The sequence below is a fragment of the Talpa occidentalis genome, unplaced genomic scaffold, assembly GCF_014898055.3.
Source record: "Talpa occidentalis isolate TD23 unplaced genomic scaffold, MPIMG_talOcc4v2.1 talOcc4.8, whole genome shotgun sequence".
NCBI classification, from domain to species: Eukaryota; Metazoa; Chordata; class Mammalia; order Eulipotyphla; family Talpidae; genus Talpa; species Talpa occidentalis.
In genome coordinates, this window is record NW_023605194.1 from 15303834 (window position 1) to 15331460 (window position 27627).

Genomic DNA, 27627 nt, shown 5'->3' on the forward strand with positions numbered 1-27627 from the left:
GACTCGGTGACAGTACTGCTCGAATACAGTCCACGCCTTCTCCAGTTGAGTTTTCAATAACTGTGACGATTATGTTCTTCTTATTTCTCATAGGATCTAATTCTACTATATAATGGAGTTGACCGTTAGGGAGCTCTTGCTATGATATTCTTGTGTAGAATTCTGGAGAAACTTTACTCAATTTTACCTTCATGAAGAAATCAATAAAAATCAAAACAGAATGTTGTAGTTATTTTGACTGGAGCAAAGGAGTGCTTTTGTTTTGTTTTGATGGTGGGGTAGGGAGGAGGCAGGTAGTTCCTGCTCACTCTGAAAGGATGAGTTGAGGAAACAAAATTAAAACATGTCCCTTAGAATGAATCTGAGGAGGTAGCAGCTGCCAAGAATCAATAGCAAATCCCCGTCTAATTCCTTTCACTCTCTGTGAAGTGAATCTCAAGGTGTATGTGACATCTATGGACCTGATCAAGTCTCAGATGTTAACTTCAAATTGATATTTAACCATTTGAAAATCCATTTTTATTCATGTCAACATGCTCCACAAACATTTGAGTGCTTTCTCAGAGGGACTGAGGAGGCCTAGTGAAGAAATGGCTTAGCGCTCCTCCAAGTTCTGAAAGTGTAACGCCCCTGCTACTTCTCCCACAGACAACTACACCACTGCTCTTCTCTGCCCTGGAAGACATGCTCATGTCCACTAGAACCACACGTGGTTCTCGGAATAGCATTCAAATTTCTAAACACCATCCACCAGGTCCTGCCTGATCTAGCATTGGCTTGTGTCTCCAAACTTGACTCTGAATTCCCTGCATCCTGATTAAATTGATCATCTCTCTAAAATGTGTCACATTTATCCATGTTCTGGGGCTGTACAAGCTGCAATTGCCTTGTCTTTTCCTTCATGCTTCCATGCCCTTCTTGTTCTCTAATGCAACCACCTCACTTTTTCTATTATTGCTTAATCACCCTGCCCCATAGGAAAGTTCTCCAACCAGCCCTGCACCCCTGCTAGGGCAGTGTCCCTCCCATGAGCTCGAGTAATACCTTGCACATGTTTGTCATGCAGGTAAATATGCAGTTGCATTTTTTGTCCTTTGTCACTTTTATTCTCTATTGCACCCCCTTCTTAGTGTAGTACCTGGCACAGGGTGTGCAGTTTTTAGTTGGATGTTACACTTCCAGCTGAGAATGAACAGAGTCTCACTGTCCAAATTAAGAGACTAATGGGTAGCTGCTCAAAACAAATGAACTGAATAACAAAGTGTTTACACCTGGAACTTTGTCTACTGTTTTTTTTTAAATCAAAAATAGTTTTAAGCAGTTCATATATTGTAATAGATTATTGTAATAATTTTTGTTGGTTATGCAACATGAGAACACACATAGTATTGCCTGTACACTGAAAATACCCATACTTATACCTTCCCTCTGTGGAGGCTGAAAAAATTCCTTATGTCTTGCATCTTATTAGAATATGTAAGTGCATATTTGAGTGTATATTTTTTTCTTATTTAATCTGTTAACCTAGTGAAATATGATAAAATATTTTGCTACAGCAGAAAATGTTATTGATAAATACTTACTCAATAATGTATTAGAATGAGTTCCTATTTGCTTGCAAGAGCTGTTTTTATACTTGCTAGTTTTCTGTTCAGTCATTTCAAATATGTTGATTGAAGTTGGATATGGTGGGAGTATTTTCACCAAGGAAATTGGCAAACACTAGGAATCAGGACTGTTTTCCCTGGAGATCTGGTAGTTAAATATTTACAACCAAGAACTGGTAATACTAGTTAAGGGTAACAACCATAGGGAAAAATGGGACCTCAGAGAAACCTAGTGGTAGTGGATCACTGTGATATAGCTCCTGTGCTATTCATGTGAATATCAAAACCAGCTTAAAAGAGTAAAAAGTTTCCCTGTTATTGATAGGAAAAATACCCCAATCGTTTAGCAAGCCAAAGACATAAATAGATGGGACTTGCAAATCAAAATTCTAACATTTAAAGGTTTCAATATTAAAAAAAAAGGAACAGTAATTTTGGGAGAAGAAATCTATCCAGATTTATTGCTGTGGTAAAAGGACATGTCTATTCGTAAGGATAAGAATGAATAAATTATGCTTGATGGCCTTTGTTAGGCAGACACAAGATCTTGGACATTATGTAAGCAGAATCTTGAGATTAATCAGGGCACTCAATCTAAATTGATAAAGAATAACCCGTCATCGTACTGACAGCTGAAAACATAATGAACCAATCTCAGAAACACATTCTTATGGTCACGATTTTTTAGAAAACTTCTGAATTGGAATTGAATGTTTAGCAGAGGATGATTTCATAATAACCTAAACTGAACTGCCAAGATTAGGACTCAAAGACTCAATATAAGATGCCCAGGGAGGGAAACAGAACAAAGCCCAGATCTGTCCATCTGGGTGAACTGATCCCAGTCTCACCTCCAATGTGATGTCCTCCTTTGCACTCAACCCTAGGGGCTCTTCTCACTTAGAATCTGTTGTGTCTGCTTTGCTCACAACACATTTAGGTTTTGATTCTTTTGTTGGAGATTTCCTTCAAGTTCAGCATTGTTAGCCTATTTTTTACTATAATGTGTACCAGCCACAAAACATGGCACCTGTGGAGGTCTTAAGTTTGAAAACAGCCATTCTCAGCATCTGAGTAACAAGTGTCATTCCCACCTACAGTGCTACCAATCAACAGGCACATCTGACCACCTCTTATTATGTATTTTGGTACTACAGCTTCACTCCATCTCACAGCTGTGCATTTCAGGCCTGGCTACTTCATGCAGACATCTTCCTATGGGACATTATAGCAACCACAACACGATATGCTCGGAGCTAGGGAAAGGTCTGGAATTGTCTTCCTTTTCCGTTTGTTTTCTCTTTTATTCTGTTTTGAACAAGTCCCAGGTGTCAGTGAGGAATGAGTTCCAACTTCATATACTGCCATGTGCATCAATTAAGCTTGTTTCGGGGTCATACTTTTGTCTCCCTGATGAGTGTTCCAGATCCTAAGCATTGTGGGAGTTGTAGGAATACTCTTTCATTCTCTTATTGGATCTTGTGGTGGAGCCTTAGGAGATTTTTGTGTTTGGAGCCTATTTGGGCTGTATAAATTGTTTATCTCACCCTGAATTCTGAAATCTATCCATAATTGTTAGTGTTACTGTCTTCTGCTTATTAAGCTTGCGAGGCAACATATAAGCACATAATCAGGGATTGTGAAGTCGGGGAAAAAAGATATTTTTCCATCTTGTTATTATTATCCTTGTGTTTTGTTTTTGGTGTGGTTTTAGCTAAATAATTAGCAGGAGACAAGGCAGGGAAACTCATGAAGTCTTCATGCTTAGACATTAGGTTGTACAGCAAAATGAAATATAGACAAGTATAGAACTTAAACTCAATCTTGACATTATCTAGCTGACTGACCACCTTATCTTTTCAGTGTTTGTTTGATCACCTGCAAAATGAGTGACCACACATTTCCTTCTCATCCTAATATTATATGAGCCATAACCTAGAAGCCAGGAAGTTCTGGGAAGAGACAGTGTTGCTTTAGTCCAATGGATACTTGAAAAATACTAAGGCGAAGATTAGTAAATATTAAAATATCAAGAAGTAATGCCTTTAATTTTTCTCCTAAATGAAGGAGAATTATCCCTAGTATATCCATATATGATGTTACTGCAATAAGGTAAGATAAGAAAAAAACAGCAGTGGAGAAAACCTTATCTCCCCAGACACATTGTCTTCTGATAATGAGCAGTCCATGAGGTGGGCATTATCTCACTTTGCATGTGAGCCTTAAAGAGTCATTTGCTTAATGTCAGATCAGATCACTAGCAACTCTTTGGGAGTAAAAAACACTGTCAATCCAAGAGGGGAGGAGAGTGCTGCCATATCTTGTTTTAACAACTTGCTGGATTTCGTACTTGCATGTGAGTGGAGAACCCCATAGTCCAGCTGCCTCAGGAAAGCCTGCAGAGGCTTTGTCCTGGTGTGTGTGTGTGTGTGTGTGTGTGTGTGTGTGTGTGAAGAAATCTAAAACTCACCTGTTCCTGTCAACAGTTTGGTTTTGACTAAGTCTTCTTTGTATCAGATGGATGCAAGATGGAGCACTGCTCCCTTCCTAGGAGACAGCATCTCTGCCATGTTCACAGATGATATGCCCACAAAATGGTTCTTCAACATGCTATTCAGTTTTCTGCACAAGTGGAGAGTGAGCTTGCCAAATGGTCCCATGTTCAGAAAAAAATGAGCTTTACCCCCCAAGCAGTTCATGGCTATCTGTGAAGGCTGCCATTTAGAACATCAACTAATTTTGCTTTCTGTTTGTTCTTTGGCTTATCATTTTTATATTAATGATCATTAAAAAAAAAGACAGTAATCCTGGAGTGAAAGTGCTTGCTGTGGACACAGAAAGAAGGTACTTAGGGGGAACTTGGACAGTCATTATCTTCTATCAGGAGAGTAGATGTACTATTAGTTGTTTGTGGAACGTCAAAATGTGCTGAATTATCCACCCACTTTCCAGTAGTTTTCACTGACATTGGCAACATTTCTTAGTGTGATGGAGGCACAAGTTGTCCATGACAGCTAGGTCCTTCAAAGGAATTTCCTTTAGATCAGCTAAAATAGAGGTAACCTGAGGGAACCCAGTGGGAATCTAATACATGGGTTTCTCCCTATTAATATCTATCTGACCTCTTGCCAAAAATTTAAAATACATTTTAAGGATGAGAGAAGAAATAATGTTTCTTAGGCTCAAAAAGGAAATGGATGCAGGAAAGGCAAAGGTGTCAGGACTCTCTTCTTCTCCTATTTCTGCCTTTGCGGCCATTCTGCTTAATTCTTTTATATGTATAGCTATAGACTATTTTTCTGTCTACTCCCATTACACTATGTCGAGGGTTGTTCTTTGGTTCTTTTGATCAAAAGTCATTGTCAATGGAGGTTTTGATTGACTTAGCTTATGTAGGATGCTGAGCAGATGAAATCATTTGTCCTAATTTGTTTTTTCCCTGTAGAATAATGATAATATTGACACCCTGAGATGACTCCCTAATGGGCAGGATCTACTCCTTGGGTTTAGGGTCTGCTTTGGTTGATGGGTTTAAATTGATATGCTAAGACAGCAGCTTTTTTCTGTGCTCAAAGCTTGTCTTTTCAACTTCTGGTTATCAAGCTCTAAAACATGTTCCAAGTGGCTACTGTTCCTTCAGCCTGAATGTCAGAATAAATATGCATGGGACAGACATAAATAAACCTGCAGCCTGGAGCTAAATGAGTCAAACTAAAGCCAATATGCATACCCATAAAATAAGGTTAAGTACTAGTAGTCATATTTGTTAATATTTAAATGGCTTAATATGCAATAATATTTTCTGATAACTGACTGATACAGAAACTGGAATGGAAAGTGTTGTTTTCTCATATCAGAAGTCTAAAATATTGTCTTAGGCACTGGAAATGAACAGTAAGATACAGGATGCTAGAAAAGTGACAACCAGATATGTAGAGACAAAATATGTGGTATGTCTATCGCATGTAGTAATTTTGAATACAGAAGATATTTTAATGAACTTGGGACTACAATGAGGTGGTTTTGAGTCATAATATTGAAAATGTGAGCTGGTAGCTATTAGATATTTGATAAGTTATTACAAAAATGAGATCAGAAAAAGAGATTCACAAATATCATTGAGAAGGAAGATTCACAGCCCACTCTTTCTAAGACTTTCGAGATTAAAAAAAAAAAAATTATTTGTAATGTTTGGCTAGTCAAAAGAAAATCTCTAGATCAAAGTTTCAAACTGGACACTGCCATTAAGGCATAATCTAAGGGCCAAGAAAGTCCAGGATGTGTTTGTCCCAAGCTCTGTTAAGAACCTATGGAAGGATTAAAGTGCTACAAATCTATCCTTATAACTGGACAAAAGGGTTCTCATGGCATTAAGGGCTTGACCCCATGGAGTACTGATAGACCTCTACACAGACAAAGGAAAACATGTCAGAAAAGAAATGGAAGGTGACATTTTTGCCATACTGTATACTCTGGAACTTAATGGTACACATTTCAAATAATTGCAGACTTAAATGTTTTAAAATACAGATGAAAAGTGGGAATTTCAAAATCCCAATGACCAAAGGATTTAAAGTGAGGTATTACTGGTTCTTATCCACCAATTTCTCCCAGTTCTGTATCTGCAAGTTTAGCTGGTGTTTCTGTAACCTGGGACACCTGACAGACACAGCAGGGTTTCCTGCTGTGCTCAGTCACAACCCATACCCTGCCAATTGGTATTTCTCCTACATTTCAGTTAGGAAAAGATGATAATTCAGTGACACAGAGATCAGCTGGAGTGAGGTACCTATAAACCACCATAAAGGAGATGACTCCAAGACAGATGAGACAAAATCTCAGAATGTTATTGTGTTCATAAAATTTATCAAAATATATAGAGACACCTTTAAATAATCATGAATGCTTGTCAGCAAAATGCAAAACAAAGGAAATGTGAATTTTATTTTCTTTTTATTTAATCACTGAACTTGAAAACATAACGTTATAGAGAAGGGTCTCATCAATGTTTCATGCTTCCAAGTTGGTCCCCCACTTGGTAAAAGCCTGCCTTTTGGACCAGAAAGAATTAGAATATAAAGAATAGGTAACAGGTCTTAAGTCTTCACACCAAGTTCCATTGATTTGATATGCAGACTAAGAATATAATGTCCGGGACTTCTGCTGGCTCTGCCTATAAATACCCAGCTCAGGAATTCCTGCAAGTTACAGGCATCCCATCAATCTCCAAGTCAAAGTATCATTTCTAAATTATTGTATACTGTTTTTTGAAATATATATATTTTTTAATTCTGATTTTTTTTAGATTTATTTATTTATTTATACAAGCACTGGGTACAGTCAGAAGCACAGGAGTGTGAGAGAATTCACCAGAGCCAGAGTGGGGAGCAGAACAGGCAGACTGACGAGGTACACTGCTGAGGGGAGCAGTGGGCATGGCAGGAGAGGTCTGTCGCACCATGTGGGACCCTCACCAGTGGCCAGGGATTGAACTGGCGCTGCAGAGGCTGCGGACAGCTTCGCAGCCCAGTGCTCAACCACTGTGCCACCAGCGGAGGCCCTTTTTTAAACAAGTTTTTAAAGATTTATTTAGACATACAAGAACTGGGGTATAGGCCAGAGGTGCAGGAGGGTGAGAGGATTCACCAGAGGCAGAGTGGGGAAGAGAACAGACAGACCGACCGAAATACTCTGCTGAGGGGAGCAATGGGCAAGCGAGGAGAGGTTTGCTACACTATGTGGGTAGCTCCCTGGCAGGCTGGGGATTGAACTTTTGCTGCAAAGGTTGCTGATAGCTTCATAGTGCTGCGCTTAACCCTTTGCGCCACTAAGGAGGCCCTTGTATAATGTTTTTATTGTATATTCCTAACTATTAAAATTTTGGAGTATTTTTGCTTTATATTGCTAACAATAATTTTAACACAAATATACGAGCTTCAGACACACTGAGAGAGGTATAGTTGACTAGGACTCAATCATTGCTCTCACATAGCTCTTAGATTAAAGGAAATAACAGAAAATTGTGATATATGACAAGGTATTTCACCAAGAGTTTTCTATAATGCCTAAGTTTGAGCACACTAAGAACAAGTGCAGCATCTTCATCTGTAGAGTCTCCACAATTAATAGCACACCACCAATTAGATGTGACTTTGTTTTTCAGGAAAATTGTACAATTCTGTATCTACACAGAATAAGGTGGGACTTGTAAAAATGTGTAAGACACAATAGGCCATCTCATTGGAGGTGGTGAGAAGACTCATAATTTAGAACATTGCAAAACATTTAAAAATTAGTCCTTTGAAGTATTGTCCACTAACTGCTTCCTTAAAGTTGTAATGTTCCTTGATCTGCCTCATATTATATGTGTTTTGTCTTTACATAAATAGATCCCAAGCATTCCAAACATCAAAGAGGCTAAGGTTTAAATAGAAACACAAGACTTGCACTAACACTGAAGTTTCAGTGGAATGTGAAATTGTGAAGCTTTAATTTATGTATTCTTTTAATTTATATTTTAATGATGCTTTGTATTAAGTCTTACAGAAACAGATTTAAAAACATTTCCCCATCCTTACTCCTTTGAATTTCTATAAAAATAATATCTGAGTGACAGGCATTTTCCTTGTTTTCCTAGAATTATTTGCTTTGCTGGATAAGAACGGGGAAAAGTATACCTAATGTTACTGTGTTCTAAGAGACATCACAAAACCAACTCACAAAGTCTCTGTGGCAGGAATGAAACCTGAAACAAGAAAGGAAGTAAAGTCATTATTGACACAATATCTAGCCTATGTGGATATCATAGCCCTTATGATGCAAACTTCTGAAAACTGTACAAGATTATGTGTTTTTTTTTAAAGATGTATTTATTTATGCATACAAGAACTGGAGTACAGGCCAGAGGTGTGGGGGAGTGAGAAGATTCACCAGAAACAGAGTGGGGAACAGAACAGGCAGACTGACTGAAATACACTGCTGAGGGGAGCAGTAGGCGAGTCAGGAGAGGTCTGCTGCACCATGTGGGTAGCTCCCTGATTCAGTATCGAACTCATGCTGCAGTGGCTGTGGACAACTTTATAGGTTGTGTCTTAACCCCTTGCATCACCAGGGAGGCCTGATTATGTGGCTTTTTAAGACATGTGCATTCCTATTTCCCAGTAAGCAGTAGCTCTTTTCAGTTTCTTATTTTTTTCTTGTCAGTTTCTGATTATGTAATATGAAAACCTGGTATCCATGATGACTCTTCACCCAAATAACAATTGATGTTCTGCAAAGTCATGATTCCCATGATTCCCTGTGCCAGGTCTGGTCTCACTGGTCTCATCCTGCTCTGTTCCTGTGGCTTCTCCCCTCACTCAGTATCACTCTAATTCCAAGATTGCTTAACATCCCAATGACCCATGAATGCTACCTACAAGTTCCTTCCTCCATGCTTTTGGACTTAGAGTCTCTGAATGACCCAAAGTCCAAGATACCTAACCAGTCCTTCTTCTTTTTTTTTTTTTTTTTTTTTTTTTTTTTTTATAGAGGCATGTTTTTATTTATTTATTATTTTTATTTGCTTGTTTTTGTTTATACATGCACTGGGTACAGTCAGAAGCACGGGAGGGTGAGAGAATTCACCAGAGCCAGAGCGGGGAGCAGAGCAGGCAGAAGGACCGAAGTACACTGCTGAGGGGAGCAGCGGGCGGCAGGAGAGGTCTGCGCGCCATGCGGGACCCTCCTCCGGTGGCCGGGGAGCAGCCGGGGATCGAACCGGCGCCGCAGAGGCCGCGGGCAGCTTCGCAACCCAGCGCTCAACCGCTGCGCCACCGGGGAGGCCCAACCAGTCCTTCTTCTGAGTTATTATGCTGTTTTGCCCACATGTTAAAATAATTTGATAACCTCCAATCATGCTTTTGTGTATAGGAATTCTCTGTCACTTAATGGTGAATCTAGGCTGATGTAGGCTATGGCCAATAAAGGTCTGGCCAACTGATCTTTAAATTTCTCACACAGTAAATAAACATCAGAGTTTTTGACAATTCTATTCCCTCAATATGAAATGATTGTGAACTTCTCCCTATTCTTTACATAATTAAACCTAGTTTAGTTAAAACCTAGTATAGTTACACCTGTCCTTCACTTGTCTTCTCCCTACTTATCCTTCTGTTGTTAGTTTCACTTACACTTACACTTCAGCACAACCTTGACGGTGTTTAAAAGTTTGTGCTCTGGACCTCCCCTGGTGGTACAGGAGGTTGAGCCCTGGGCTGCGAAGCTGCCCGCAGCCTCTGCAGCACCGGTTTGATTCCCAGCCTCTGGCGAGGGTCCCACATGGAGCGCAGACCTCTACTGTCTTGTCCGCTGCTCCCCTCAGCAGTGTATTTCGTCAGTCTGCCTGTTCTGCTCCCTGCTCTGGCTCTGGTGAATTCTCTCACCCCCTGCGCTTCTGACTACCCAGTGCTTGTATAAATAAATTAATTAATTGAAAAAAAAAAGTTTGTGCTCTGCTGGAGGTGGGGGGGAGACAAATACATAGCTGAGTTCCTTCTCTTACTAGAAGTTTAATCTTGAAAAAAATGCATAATCATAAAGTTTTTATTTCATTTCTTTTCTTTGTTTATTTATATATTTTACATCATTGTGTATTCCCTATAAAATTCCCACCACCAATTCTTCTGTGAACCATCACCATAGTCCCTTGTGCTCTTCTCTCTCCTGTTTTGAGCCCTTTTTCTCCCCCTCCCTTGCCTACCTTATGAATTGCCTGCTGATTCTTTTTTATTATTGTTATTTTTTTCCTGATCCCTTATTTGGTTCCCCTATATTCCTTCTATAAGTGAAACCATCCCATATTTTTATTTTTCCTTCTGGTTTATTTTACTGAGCATGATCCCTTCTAGCTCCATCTATGTTGCTGCGAATGCCATGAGTTTTTTTGATTGCTGAGAAATATGCCATTGTGTATATGTACCACATCTTCTTGATCCAATCATCTATTTTTGGGCATTTGGGTTGTTTCTCTATATTACCTATTATAAATAATGCTACAATAAACATTGGGGTGCAGGTATCTTTTTGAATTCCTAGGAATATACCCAAAGAACATACTCATAAGGTTTTAAGTCCTTTCTCCATAGGAGATCACAAGGATTGTGGGAAAAAATACAAGGATTTTCTTGAAAATGGAAATATCATAATTCAAAAATTGTTCCAGTGCTTCATAAACAGAGTATCTATATAGCAACAAAGACACAAATAAACAACATAACCAATTGGGAAATGTCTACATTAATATTAGTTCTTTTTTACAACAGGAACCATGTAATACAAGAACATGGTGATAATTCACCATCAGTTACAATGATCTTGGTATTATAAAATTTGTAGTGTGAGGCAATGGGAAATAGCTGGTCATCTAATGGACTTGAACTTTTTATTTACTTCCTCCTGTTCTTCCTTCTGTTTTTGTGTTTCCTCTAATTTTACTCCTGCCCTTTTATTCTAAAAAAGAAACCATTGTGATTGAAATCTCAATGTTCCTTGTACTTCATGCAATCCCTGGTTTGGTTATGATTCTCAAGTTTCCAAATCTTACAGATGACCACTGTTCATGAGCAGAAGCATCATTTATGCTTTCAGGAAGAGCCAGAAGCTTCTTTCTTTCAGTCAGTCTATGAAATATAAATATCCTTTCCCACCCCATACACCTGTTTCCCAAATCCCAGTTCTTTCATATGCTTTGGGACCTTAATGCAGTGGGACAGACTCCTAACTGTGCCTCTGAAAAGCCATAGACAGGCTGTTGTTTGTGCCCTTGGCCTGGACCTTCTAGTTCAGTGGGATGAGCTGGCAGGAGGTCAATGGCTCACTTTAATGAGCTGGATGTATTCCTAGTGATGGATCACTTCCTTTATAAATTAAGGAAAAAGCACCTCTGCTGAGGCCAATGACTTATTAAGAAGTCTTTCAGGCAGTAAATCCCCTCTCTCTTCCTTCTCTAGGCAGTAATGACATTGTTTAAGCCACAGAGGAATACAGGGCTACCTTTTGCTGAAGAGACATCTTCCTGTAAAAAGCAACACTTTTACTTGCTAAAGCCACACAGAGATGACTTCTGACAAGATCAAACACATGGATCAACAGCCATATCCTGCTCCCTTCCCATTTAGCAGGGAATCTTGTATGACCTGGAATGGGATCCAGAGTTGGGTTGATGGAAAAATCAACATGGAAAAATGATGAATTGGATGATATCAAGTAGAGTTTGAGGCATAATGCAGAAAGACTATAGGGCAAGAAAACAAATTCTTTGTTCACTTCCTGCTTATATTATTATTATTATTTAAATGTATGCTTTTTTAAAGATTTATTTATGCATACAAGAGCTGGGGTTGTAGGCAAGAGGTATGGGGGTGGGGGTTGAGAGGATTCACCAGAGACAGAGTGGGGAGCAGAACAGACGGATCTACTGAAATACACTGCTGAGGGGAGCAGTGGGCAAGACAGAGGTCTGCTGTGCCACGTGTGCCCTAGCTCCCTGGCAGGGGATGGAACTCGTGCTGCAGGGACTGGTGAGAGCTTCATAGTGCTGAGACTAACCCCATTTGCCAACCAGGGAGGCCAACCTGCTTACATTATTAACAACATATAAGCATTTGGATAATTTTACTTTTTTTTTTTTTATAGAGGCATGCTTTATTTATTTGTTTGCTGGTTTGTTTGTTTGTTTTTGTTTATACATGCACTGGGTACAGTCAGAAGTGCAGGAGGGTGAGAGAATTCACCAGAGCCAGAGCGGGGAGCAGAGCAGGCAGAAGGACTGAAGTACACTGCTGAGGGGAGCAGCGGGCGGCAGGAGAGGTCTGCACGCCATGTGGGACCCTCCTCCGGTGGCCGGGGAGCAGCCGGGGATCGAACCGGCCGCGGGCAGCTTCGCAACCCAGCGCTCAACCGCTGCGCCACCGGGGAGGCCCTGGATAATTTTACTTTTTGTGGGCGACAATTTTATCAACTTAAGATGAAGAATTTGAGACTAAACATCTATTCATCCTTACCTGCTCTAAGAGTCTATCATTCTCCATTTCTTAGTCAAAGTCATACTTGAACATATTAAAAGTATCCAAATGAAGTTGTTTCCATGCTCAAAATTTTCAGTGGTTTCTCATTGCATATGGAATGGAATCTAAGCCTGACTCAAGACCTCAAGATCCTCCTGATCTGGCTCTTTCTTTCCTTTTGACTTCCTCTCTGCCCCCTCCTCAAAGTCACTATTCTTTTCATATTCTAAGCTCATCATCACCTACAGGACTTTGAACTTGCTGTCTCCTCTACCTGGAAGGCTCTTCCCGGAGATTGTCACAAATCTGGATTCTTTTCATCATCTAGAAATTGCGAATTCAAAGTTATATCAAGGAAACTCAGCAATAAAATTGCAGCTCCCCTCCCCATCCCACATAATGTCTAGCAGAGTTACCTGTTTTAATTTTGAGCACTCTTGACTTCTATAATTATCTTGTTCTTTTGTGTATTCATTCTGACTTTCCATCATTAGAATTGAAACCTTTGAGAGCTGGGACCTGTCTTCTTTTGCACTTTGAACAGCCCCGTGTCCGCAGCAGGTATTAAAAATTCTTTTAATTCATCAGATAAATGAAAAATAACTCAGCACTCCCAATTATCAACTGGATATAAGGGTGTCTCACAAATCATATAATCTATTAGTCCTTATGAACTCAGATTTGTGAAGATAGTTTGTTCCACTGATACAGGAAAGAAGTATCTGATATTCATCAGATACCAGCTAATGTGAAATTTGAAAACAAGAGAAGGTTTTATATTAACTGGTTAATGGTTACATTTATTGATAACCTACTTGATCCTGGCCCTGTGTGAAGCACATTAGTAATGTCACCTCCTTAATTCTCAAGCCTACCTGTCATATAGAAGTTTTCATTCCCAGTTTTCAAATGAGTAAATTGCCACTCTGAAGCAAGATGTCACTTTTTCAAGCATTGGAGCTATTAATTAGCAGAATAAGAATCAGAAGTTAAGATAGCCCAGCCTTTGAGTATTTATTTACCTGGCCTTGTACATACTTTGTATGTTGCTGCTACCCTGGGAAAGAATTAGTGTTGTAACATCATAGGTCCAAATAATCTGTTAAATTCGACTTGCTCTCTTCTGCTCTGGCAGACAGCTGAGAGAAAGGAGATACTGTCATTTAGAGGACATATAAAATCAAGGTCTTTACCACTTATAGTCAATAAAATCTTCATGATGCATTTTCCATGGCTGTTCTGGATAAATTCCAGTTGGTGCAATTAGCATTAATGCCTTTAAATGTCTCCAACACTTTAAGTTGCTTAGTGTATTCCAAGTTTCCGGCTAATTTTCAGTACATCACTGACTGTGAACCGTGAATGTTAACTTACCCCAAATCCCAGAAGATGAGACATTTCAAGGAGAAAGAAATACATGTAATCAATGTATTATGGTTAGCATGAAGGATAGAAACTCATGAGGGCAGGGATGAGGAAGGGAGTTGGGGCAGAAGATACAAGGGAAAGATATGAGAGCTAAAGAATAACAAATAAAATATACAAGGGAAAGATATGAGAGCTAAAGAATAACAAATAAAATATACAAGGGAAAGATATGAGAGCTAAAGAATAACAAATAAAATATCACTATAATAAACATTTACTGTATTTGAATGCTTATTATTTTCTGGGTATTATTTTGTGATTTTTTAAGCATTAGTTGACCATTCCTCAAAACAATCCTGTGAGTTTGTTAATAGACTCTTTTTGCTGATGTAAAATTGAGACAGAAAAGTTAAGAAACTTGCCCAGAGTCAACGATCTGTTAGGAAGTTGAGCAGGGATTAGAAATCAGATGAACTAAATTAAGAGTCTGCATTTTTAAGGAAAGTGATATAAAATCTGATGGCATGCTCAATCTTAAATAAGTAACTTTGGAGTGGGAAAAAGGAAATAGTTGTTTTCATATGTCTATGGTGTCTTGAAAAAGTCTCCTACCATCAGATATTTTTCACATCAATAATAAATAAAATGTCTTGTAAGTTTTTTAAAAATTGTGACAACTAAGGCAAAATGTCCTGTTTCACTACAAGCATTGCATAGTTTGCTGTGCATATTGAGTAGCTCTAAGTATCCCGTCTCTTTTCTAAAATCAATGATGACTAAGGAGAAAAAGTACTTAGTAGTAAACTTGAAATCGACGGTCTGTTTGGAGGCAAAAAGATTGAGTAGGTCTTCCCCTATTGAAATAGATGAAACCTCACCTGGAGATATGATAATAATCTGAGAGAATGGTTGATTTACTCAATCAGATCTGGCTGGTCTGCTCATGAAATGGGAGACACTGCCAAATAGGATCCAAAGACCATGCAGCACAGATCAAAAACTGAAGGTCAGGTGATCAGACATTTCCAGGCAGATAAGTACCTCCTCTTGCAAGAAAAAAAAATGGAATGTTGGCATTATGGAGGATGGGAAGCATATTATCAATATCCTTTTCTCATTCTTGCCAAGAAAAAAAATCAAGATAGCCAGAAATACCCATGGAATCCATTAGAGCTTTTCATCCATCCATCTAAGAGAATGGTGTTCTTCAATGAACAGGTGCAGAACTAAAAGTTAGAAAAACTTGGTCTGTTGAAACTGTAGCTGTTCTGCATTTATGTATCAATTGGAGAGACCTGGACTGTGCAAGAACCCTTACTGGGTGTTCAGAATACATGGAAGTAAGTTTTAACTGTGATGCGTCTGACTGTGATACAATGTGGAGATGCAAGGTACTTGAGCTGCTATAAAATCTGTCTTTTTCTAAGCTGCAAACAGCATTTAATTTTCTATACTTGGATACTAAATACATTTGTCATAGCAATCCAATGAATAAATAATCCGATAATATTTAAGGTAGTCATCATAATATTGTTAATACATTGGCTACAGCTGGTGGCAAGATACCAGGATATACCACAACACTGTCTGTTATTTCATTGACAGTTTGTGATAGTTAATTATAACTAAATCCAAAACCTAAAATGAAGCATTCCAAGGTGGCTTGTAATAGTGTGAATGGAAACAAGATAAAGTCAATATTGGCAATATCATTAAACTTAAATAGAAAAAGGAAATAATTATGAATGTAGGAGGATGAATTTGCTTTGTTGGAAACATACTGAGTTGTATTTTCAGAGATTTTGTTATCTGAAGTTGTGAATCCTTTCACTACATATTTTTGACTGTCAGGAGTTGCTCAGAAATTTTTATTTGAGGAATGTGTATGCATTGATTATTTAGAGATTATACATGCAATTCAGGCTGATTGGAAATGTTTTTTCCTCTGATTACCATTATCACACATTTCCTCAAAAACTTTAGTGTTCCCATTTTGATGAACTCCTTTGGCAGAGAAGTAATTTCAGATGACAGTGAAAGGATGGATTAATGTGGCCACTCCAAAAATTTATAATAGTGTATTCTGGTGTTTACAAGCAAATTATCATTAGACATTAGTTTTTCTTTCTTGTTTCCTTGATTTATGTGGACAACATGAATTAATTTCATACTTGGCATCCCAGTTAATGGGAATGTGTGCTCTATATACTTAATTTCAAGGAGACGGTGTGATGGGAACTTTTTTTTTTTTTCAATATATGGCTACTAGAAATTCATGGAATAAAAAAAGCACTAGTTAAAACCATCGTATTTTTATAAAACTTGTTCATTATTTTATCTCATTTTCTTCTGCTCATCTATGAACTCTGACATAGACTATTTAGAGTGTTGGCAAACAAACACAACCTCAGAAAATCTGAATTTTAGAAACCTAGACCAGTTAGTTCCTGTGCTACAACACTTTCAGAATAATTCAAGAGCACATTGTAAGTTAGAGGTGGAGTAGAAATTAGGAACTGGGCCTCCCCTGGTGGCGTAGCGGTTGAGTGCTGGGCTGCAAGGCTGCCTGCAGCCTTTGCAGCATGGTTCGTTCCCCCGCCGCCGGTGAGGGTCCCACAAAAAAAAAAAAAAAAGAAAAGAAAAAAAGAAATTAGGAACTAAGTTCCCTGAACTCCAAGGTATTTCTACTGTACAGTGCCTTTGGGAACTTTACCAAAAGGAAAAGTAGGTGAACATAAATGTATTTATATTCCTAACACCGACAATCACCCATGCTATAGTCATGGGGACACATTTGTGACCAAGGCAAATACAGTCCCTGCCTTGGAGTAAGAGATAAAACATAAGACCATCAGTATCCCAATAATCCTCCACCATGTTCCATTGGGTCCCCTCCCTCCCCCACTCCCACTGAACAATCACATGCAAAAGAATTAAACTTGACCACCATCTCACACCTTATACAAGTATTAACTCAAAATGGATTTAAGACTTGGATAAAACACCCAAAACCATAATATACATTGAAGGAAAAATAGGCAAAACTCTCCATGTCATCACTTTGGGGATTCATCTCCAATGGCAAGAGATTAAAGATACTTTTAATTATCCCTCAGCAATGGATACACTGTGTATTTTTTAATTATTTATTTGTTCATTCATTCATTTATTTTTAAATATTTATTTATTTATTTATTTATTTATACAAGCACTGGGTACAGTCAGAAGTGCGGGAGGGTGAGAGAATTCATCAGAGCCAGAGCGGGGAGCAGAGCAGGCAGAAGGACCGAAGTACCCTGCTGAGGGGAGCAGTGGGCAGCAGGAGAGGTCTGCACGCCATTTGTGACCCTCCTCCGGTGGCCGGGGAACAGCCGGGGATCGAACCGGCTCTGCAGAGGCAATGGATACACTGTGTATTGGTGGGAATTTACTTATTTATTTTTTAAATCATTTTTGGGGTGGCTTTTTAAATTCTATTTTATATATTTTAACATCGTTTTTCATTTTTGCACAATGTATGCTTTTTCATCTTGGTTGTATTCCCAACACAATTCCCATACCCCTTATTTTGACCCTAATCCATCCTCCCTTCCACCCCCCCAAAGTGTATCTCTGGTTTATAGTTGCTTGTTGATTATAGTTATTCATTTTCCTGGTCCCTTATTTAAGTTTTCTAGATTCCTGCTATGAGTGAGACCATCCAGTATTTTTCTTTTTCTTTCTGGCTTATTTCGCTGAGCATGATCCCTTCCAGCGCCATCCATGTTGCTGCAAATGGCATGTGTTTATCTTTTTTGAATGCTGAGTAATATTCCATGGTATATATGTACCACATCTTCTTGATCCAGTCATCTATTTTTGGGCATTTGGGCTGTTTCCAAAGCTTAGCTATTGTAAACAGTGCTGCTATAAACATAGGGGTGCAGGTGCTCTTTGGAATGGATGTTTCTGTGTCCTTTGGGTAAATACCTAGGAGTGGAATTGCTGGATCATATGGAAGCTCCATCTTTAGTAGGTTGAGAAACCTCCATACAGCTTTCCATAGTGGTTGGACCAGTTTGTACTCTGGTGGGAATTTAAATAAACTTACATATAAAGCTACACAAAATAGGCTTACAGAATGTACCATTAAAAGAAGGTTGATAGTGTAAGATAACAGTGCAGGTTAAAACACCAAGAAGTAAAAGTAAGAGGAAGGAACAAGGATGAGGATTCTATTAGCCTCATCATTCACAGCAGGAATAAAGTGATATTACATTAAACTGAAACACAAGGTTAAATACTCATTATGTTTTTATCCTCATCATTTTTCTTATTTTTTTATTCCTTTGTCTTTAAACTATAGGAAATATTTCTCTTGGTAATGGATGATAAGTTTTAAATTCAAGAGCTACTTTAGTTTACTCTCCTCTGTTATTACAAAGAAAATTAAAATTAATTCTTTTTATTTTAAAAAATCTGGGCCATGAATCCTCCCTTAGGAAATATTCTCCATATACACACCTGTCTCTCTTTATATACTCTTCAGAAATCTTTATTTTAATTATGTCCACCTGGTATAAAAGAGTTATTTCTGAATGATGTGATTTTGGGCATTTTATTTTTACTTTAGTTAACAGTGGTTAGTTATCCATGAATAACAATATGGGTGCTTATTTATCTACCCCCTTCCTGTATTGTTTCTGTACTTTGTATTCTCCCTCTTAAAAAAAAGATAGTTAAATTCTCCTTTAATGATTTTCAAATCTTGTTACTTATTGCTACAGTTTGTTGTGGCTCATTCCAGACTTTTTTTCTATGTTGCATCATACTTAGATATATAGTTTCAATTTTATTTGTGTTTATGTACTATTTTGGTACATCATATTTTGTTACCCCATTTGCTCTTTTAAATTGCTCAGTTATGAAAAATTTTTACAGAGAAAAAGCTGTACCTTATTTGAACTCTGTATATTTCATAAGAGACAGTGTAATTTCTTTAACTATTATTTCATCCTTGTCATTTTGCTCGTCTCCAAATCTCTTCAATTTGAATACATGCTGGAATGAGAGTCACTTTGGGCATCCTTTGAGTCACAAGTGTGTTCTGGAAGGTAGATATTGAGAAGTACAAGTGATAGATCATTAGGAACATAAACTTCTCTTATCTGCTTCAAATTACTGTCCAAAATATTTCTGCACATTTACGTTCTCCCCAGCAAGAGTGCCATTATAAATGAGCTGTTTTCATTCTCCATATACCTATCTCTACCTCAACTTACAGTTTACAAATTTTATGTTTAGAATGAACAATGATCCAGACCTTCCCTGGTGGTGCGGCGATTGAGCGCTGGGCTGCGAGGCTGCCCGCAGCCTCTGCAGCGCTGGTTCATTCCCCGGCTGCTGGCAAGGGTCCCACAAAAAAAAAAAAAAAAAAAAAAAAAGAAAAAAAGAATGAATGATGATCCAGTAAATGCTTATTACTGTCTTACAGTCTCTCTCTTGCTCTCCTTGTATCATGGTTTCCTGGGGGATAGAGCATTACTAAAGGAATTTTTGGCAATGCAGAGAGCGAAATTCGAAAAGTAAATGATCAACTTGAGCTTTAGAGTGTGTCAACCATGGTAAGAATGTGTTCTCTCAGTATGGCTGGCCCACAAATAATGAAATACCTTCAGAGGACAGAGGTTGTGACCTCAAAAGCTTCTAGGAACCAGGCAGGGAACATAAATGGGTGAAGTTGACATCAAGGTATGGAAAATAACATATGAAAGAAGAAAATGTCTTAGCCACATTCTTGGGACACAATAGTGAGGGAAGGGAGTAGGGGTGGTGCCATTTACCAAGGGAACAGCTGCTGTTCAAATACTCTCTGATGTGGCTTTGAATGCCCAATATTGCCAAGTATGGTTTTGCAAGAGAAATGTAAATTCTAAATGGCTATGTAGAATGTCACAACTTTTATATGAGGGATATTTTAAAAATTTATATGTAAAACATATTACTTTCAAATGTATAACATAGTGGTTTGATATTTTTATAGATTGAGAAATGATCGCTCAATAAGTCTATCACAATACATAGTTTCGATTTTCTTGTGATGAGAAACATTAAGATTTACTCTTTTTTTTTTTTTAAAGATTTTTTTATTTATACAAGCACTGGGTACAGTCAGAAGCGCGAGAGGGTGAGAGAATTCACCAGAGCCAGAGCGGGGAGCACTCTCTTAAGCAACTTTCAAAATACAATATATATTATTAACTATAGTCACCACATTGTACATCACACCCCCAGGAATTATTTATTTCATAACTGAAAATATGTACCTTGACCCCGGTTCCCCATGTTGCCCCCTTTGCGCCATTCCAATGGCAAATATCAATAGGTTTTCTATATCTTATATGTGGGCTTTTGACCCAAAAGTATATTTTTAAAAAATATTGTGTTGGTTCAAAAAATATTATTTAGAGTCACCAACTCATCCCTATTTGCCTGTGACAGGTCCCCCATTTTAAAATGGAAAGCTTTGGATAATCGTCAAAATGGGACTGTCACCATAATCAGAGCCAGGGATGTTATTCAGAAAACTAAAACCTCTTATTGTAAGGAAGTATAGGGGTTTAGTTTACACCATGAAATGTTAGAGGAAATTACTTCAGGGTGATGAGAGAGGTTGATGGTAGAAAAATCAGGTTCGCCTACCATGTGATACTTAAAGGGATAAGAATTATGTTTATGAAAACCTGACTAGTATGAAATTTTATCACAGCTTTAAAATGTCTTTTATCTTCCAGTAGCAAAAATTCATACTTAGTAAACTGGTTCATAGCTGAAATTAAGTAAAAAGGTGAGTTCTACTTGATGGTTATTGAGATACAAATGCTTTGGTAGAGCATCATTGATCCTTTGTATGACCATATTTCCCAATTACTGAGGGTGCTGCTACATTCACTCTTTCTCCTGCCTTCTGCTTCTCATACTGCAGAGAAGAACACATGTACTCCCATGAGTTCAGGTCCCAAAGTACCAGCAGCTCTCAGGTTTCTACATCCCCCATAAGATATGGCAGTAACAATACAGTATTTTTGATGAAAACAACATTCAGCACTCCTATCTGAGGATTTGCTTTTTATTTTATTTTATTTTATGTAATTCTTACATCATTTTTCATTTTTGTACAATGTATGCACTTTCATTTTGGTTATATTGAATTGTACTTATCACCATAGTAACTAGGCAAAAATATAATTTGTTTAATATATTTGAAAATGTGTTGTAGAGGCCATGCTTGGGAGGAATGGAGGAAAGAGTGGGAAAGAAAAACATTACAAAGGATTCCAGTCCTTTGTAAAATAATACAAGGAATCTAAGTACAGAATATCAGTTTTGCATCATAAAGAGTTAATTTTATAGTGGAAGAAAATGAGGTCCAGAGAGATGATGTGAATTTTTCAAGGTAGCTCAGTAACTAAAACTAGGGCATTAGTCCTGATCTCCTAAAGTCAATGTTTTGCTTTTATTTTTATTTTTTTTAGTAAACAGGTGCCCCAAGGGGAAAGAGAAACTTATTTAATGAAATGATTCTTTTCTGTGTTTAAAAAACAAATCAGTCAGTACTGTATACAACATTCTGCTTACTGGTTACTTTCAGAGACCAACATTGACATAAGATTTTTATTTGGGGGATAATTCTAGGACACACTGGTATGTAAATTGAAGAGAATGTAAGTAAATCAACAGAGGATGCATCATGAAGCAAGGTACCATTGGTACCATTGGATGTGCAAGGTTTAGTCTTTCTGTATTATTCTTAAAGCCAGTGGAGTACATGTCTCCAGTAGTTCACCCATGCAGCTCCTTTTTCTGTCTGCTTATAGAAAAACGTAAAAGGCCACATGACCACCAGCATCTACATTCTTGGATTTATTAAAGTTTTTGTTTTTTTCTTTAGCAGATATTTTCTGATCTTGAAGAATTAAACTTTTAGCATAACAGAGAACATACTTTCCAAATGTATTGCCAAGAGTGATGGTAGGTGGACCATTCCCTAATTCCATTCTATGGTTTCCTCACACACACCTTTTATTTTTCACTTATTAGGAGAAATACCCTAATTGTCTCTATATCAATGTAGGGATAATTAATATCTTAAAATACTGCCATTGTTTCAAAGTATAAAACCAGTTTTCAGGATAGCAACTCAACCACTCAGAGTGATATCTAGTGCTTTATGAATTAAAAATATTTCTATGCAGTATCATAACTGAAGAAATTAACAAATTGATGAGCTCACAAATAAAACCAATTAATAAAGACAGAAATTGAAGCTTAGGGCCTCCCTGATGGTGCAGGGGGTTAAGATGCAGCACTCCCAAGCTATCCACAGCCACTGCAGCATGAGTTTGATCCCTGGCCAGGGAGCTACCCACATGGCACAGCAGACCTCTCCTGATTCGCCTGCTGCTCCCCTCAGCAGTGTATTTCAGTCAATCTGCCTGTTCGGCTCCCCACTCTGCCTCTAGTGAATCCTCTCAACTGCCCCCTCACATCTTGCTTACACCCCAGCTCTTATATGCATAAATAAAATAAATCTTTAAAGTACGACCATTCTCAGTTGGAGCTAACTTAAGTTTGCACCTTGCCTTTCTACGAGACCAACTCCATGAAATCTTCTGCTTCTCTCCTATCCAGCACCAATATCTGTGCTGCAGGATTTGGGCCTCCATTTCCAGAGCACTGGCTTGCTGCATTTTCTTCCCTTTCTCTAAAGTGCCTCAGCTTTCATAACTGCAAATCTTGGGGGGGGGGGAAAGATATGTTCTCTGTAGTTTCTGTTATTTTTTTTTCTTACCCACATTTCACTCCAATGTTGTCTTCTCTGTGCTGTTCTCTTTTATATGGGGGGAGAAAACTTTATACATATCAGATATCCAGCCATAAACCTAAACAAAACCATGATGCTAATAAAGAACCACTCTAGTGACATAACCAATTTATCTACATAAGGATCACATGCTCAAGACTCCCTTCAAGGAGCAGGAGGAGTTTGAGGTTGGCTTGAGATCCCCACACACCTCTGGCTTATACCCCCAGTTCTTGTATTCATAAATAAATCTTTAAAAATAAATTGAAGCTTTAAATAAGAAAATAATAGAAACTTAGGTGGTAAAGAGCTCAATAAAGGAGATCTAGAACTCTAGAGGAAGCAATACAATAGAATGGAGAAAATGAAGGACTGGATTACTGACCTAAAAGATGGTAATCCTCTGAGGACCCAGTTGGAAGAAGAGAGAGAAAAGAGATATGGGGAAAAAATGAAGATGCAATTTGAGAAGTATCTGATACTTTTTAAAAAGCCAAGATAATAATGGTCAAGAGGCAGAGAACAGAAATCCCACTGAAGGAAATAATAGAGGAAAACATTCCACCCTTAGGGACAGAAAGAGAGAGACAAATGCAGAATGATTTCACTCATAGTTGGAGACGAGAGAAACAAAGGGGTGTCACAAAACTATTCCAGAACAAACCCTAGAAATATGACTGAAGAATTGAGGCTTCTATAGGGCAAAGGAGGATGCGTGTGGAAACAAATCTAGGATGGGAACAAACCCAGTAGTCTATGGTAAAGGAACAGGGGTACGGTCATGGCGGGTGTCGGGTGGTAACATGCATTTGAGAAGGTGTCAACCTATTCTCCTATATCATATACGCTGTTGTCAACCATGTGCCCACGATTTAAAGCAATAGTGCATTTCAATGATTCTGAAAACTTTACAAAACTCCAAAGATTTTGAAAGCATTGATTTTGTACAACTTTAAAATTTAATTATCTTATATTTTTCTATTGGTTTCCATAGTCTATATTCTACAGATACTTATGTTTTAATCATCTCACGATTTTTCCATTTTTGTTGCCTCATGTATTCAATAAAAGTTTACATTTGTCTTTATATTGACTAAAGTGTTTATTGTTTATTGTGCTTACATTCTTCCAGCCTGAAAAAAAGAACATCATATGTACATAAGGAAGAAAACAAAATATGTGCAATTTATGCCAATATTTTAATATATTGATTTAGGTAAATGAAATACTTCTAAATAAAATCAATAAAATCTGCTGGAAAAATGCTAGAATGCTAAAGATACATTGTTGAAGTTGAGGGTATTACAAAAAAAAAAAAAAAACCCTGCACCAAAAAACAAGCTTGATATGCATATGAATTCATTGGGCATTTTTTTTTAAAGTAAGGAAAAATGTGTCATCAATTTTAATCAAAGAATTTTTAAAAAGTGAAGTTTATATCTTTTATCTCAAAATCTCTCAAGGATAATAGAGGAAAGAAAATTATAGACTGTTCTGATCCCACCTAATGTCAGAATACAAAGGAGTGAAACATGTGGATTGAACTGAAGAAAATAAAATTGCCATTGTTCACAAATTACTTGATTTTTTTTGTGCCAAGAAAATAGAAATACAAATTTTAAAGTGTTAAATTTTGAACAAGTGAATTAAATGAGGTCATTGTACTCATGGTCATTGTAGACCTGTATAATGTATTTTATTCAATAATCTGTAACAGAAAAATGAAAGATAAATGTTTGTTTTTTTTAACATATTAGTGTCAATGTTGAAATGATACGGTTATCTAATGTTCTGTTACTTGAATTTGCTTAGTTTTTATTCATTTAATGTACTTTCTCTGTTTTAAAATCCCATCTGGGACACCACATTACATCATATTTAATTGTCATTTCTCCTTAGGTCCCTTTGGGCTATGACAGTTTCTTGGACATTCTTTGCGATGGATGACCATAAAATTTTTGAGAAGTTCTGATCAGGTATTTTGGAGAAAGTATCTCAATTGTGAGTTTTGTGATATTTTGGGGAGGGTAAACGACATAGAAATAAAGGTCATTTCTATCAAAGATAGATATATTAACTATCACTGTTGATTGTGACCTAGATCATTTAGATGAGGTTTGTTTTTTTAGGTTTCTTGCTATAAAATTGCTTTGCCATTCTTCTCTGCCCTTTTCTTCCATTTGGAAGGAGTACAGGCCACACTTAAGGACTGGGGAGTATGCCCATCTCCTTGAGGACAGGATATGTACATAAGTTATCTGGAATTCCATTATTTATGCATTCAATCATGTATATCAGTATAAGCTCATCAATATTTTATGATTTCGGTTGTAATTCAGATCCACTTAATTTTACAACCTAAATTATTCCAACTCTGGCCATGTACCTTTTTATCTGGTTTCTATATCCTTTGGACATGCTATCATCATTGGTCTTTCATTGAATTTTGAGTACTTTTGAACTTTGTGATATTTTAAGAACCTCCAAGTTTATGTTTTCTACTCAGCCTGAGAATAAGCCATTGCTGTTAGGAGTGCTGTTTGAATATCCATTTATTATAGAATGGCATTAAGATCGAAGTACTGAATGCTTTATGTGCTTGTTGCTATTGAATGGTTATTGTTTCTAGGCCTTCTCAATGGAGAGAATGAGGGAATGTATATATGTGTGTGTGTGTGTATATATATGTATATATATGTATATGTATATATAAAAATATGTATATATATGTATATGTATATATAATATATATGTATCAATTCATGTATATGCCCATATTTATAAATATTTCTTGTGCAACTATGCTGATATCAGTATGTAATATATTTATGATGTCTGTAATTCTAATCTTCTGTCACATTGTTCAGTCTAGCGGCTTCTATTTGGCAATCTCTAAACTTGCACTCTAACAATGAGAAATCTGGTTCTTGTCATCCATGATCCATTTCATGAATTGTTTAATCCCAATAAAATGCATATTAGTACCAACATTGTTAGATCATCACCCCATGGGTAAAAGCATTTTTAAGAGTGGGGCTTATATAGTTTCTTTTGCATTTAGTGTTAGAGATATCACTAATTTCAAAAGTCACTTAGATCAGCATCTTCCCCCAATCTCATTCATGAAAATGTTTCATGCATTCATAATGCAGTTAGATTTCTTTATTGCATTCTTCATTTTGTCTTGGGATCCTCAACCTTCGAAATGACTTTTTAACATTAGCATACATTAAGGTTTATTCTTTGTGCTGTAAAAGTCTATGGATATTGATAAATACATAGTGTCATATAGCTGCCAATATGGAACTACATAGCTTCACTACTTAAAAAGCATCCTGTTATTCATCTATTTAACCCTTTTTCTTGTTCCTCTGGCCAAGAGCCCCTAATACTCACTTATCTTTTTGCAATAATAATAACTTTGCTTTTCCCAGATGTCAGTCCAATTTTTACCATATGGTGTATAGGCTTTCCTGATTAGCTTGTACACAGTTTATATCTTTCTATTGAAGGATATTTTTTAAAGATTTACTTATTTATGCATACAAGAACTGGGATATAGCCCAGAGGTGTGGGGGATGAGAGGATTCACCAGAGACAGAGTGGGGAACAGAACAGGCAGATTGACTGAAATATACTGCTGAGGGGAGCAGTGGGCAAGACAGGAGAGGTCTGCTGCCCCATGTGGGTAACTCCCTGGCCAGGGATCAAACTCATGCTGCGGTGGCTGCGGATAGCTTCATAGATAGACATCTTTATCCCTTGTGCCACTAGAGAGGCCCTATTGAAGGTTATTTTTGTTGCTTTCAGTCTCAACGTCATTTTAGCTTTAAAGCCTAGTTTTTAGTTTCAGTCACCTAGAAACAATTCTACGAATGTATGTACAGCACTTTTACTTTGAAAACTATAAAACAAAAATGAGAGAATTTAAAGAAGACCATTTAATAAAATGAAAGGTAGATTCTATTTATAGGTTGGCAGATATGTATTGGAAAGATGTCCATTCTTCCCAAGTTAATCCATAAATATAATTACCATAAAAAGCCTAGTAATTTTCCCAGAAATTGATCAGTTCTTAAAAAAATTCATATGGAAATGTGAGGGTAAATTATTACTAAGTAATCTTGAAGAGCAAAGTTGTCAGCTTACGCTACAAAGGTGAAGACTTAAAAATCTATTGTGAAGTCCACTCCTAAAATAGGTAATGTTGGGCCTCCCTGGTGGCGAAAGGGGTCAAGTATCAGCACTGTGAAGCTATCTGTAGCCACTGCAGCATGATTTCAATCCCCAGCCAGAGAGCTACCCACATGGAACAGCTGACCTTTCCTGCTCATCTGCTGCTCCCCTCAACAGTGTATTTCAGTCGATTTGCCTGTTCTGCTCCCTACTCTGTCTCTGGTGAATCCTTATCCCTCTGGCTTCCACCCCTGTTCTTGTATGCATAAATAAATCTTTAAAAAAAATATGTAGTGTTGTAAACCAATAAAAAAATCTGTTGTAAATACAGCTTAAACAATGGAAAGCAGAAAAGTTTCTGGAAACTCACCCACTGTTACTTAGTAACCTATAACAAAAGAGGGAAAAGATAGTCTTTTGAATACTGAATTTATGTAAATTAGATACTCATGTTGGAGCAAAATCCATCTGAAGTCCTACCTTATGCTGTAAACAAAAAATAAAATAAAATTGCAGTGTTGGTTGCAAACATAACAAGAAAATATAAGAAGTAAAACAGAAGAAAAAACTTTATGGAGAGGGGGTTGAC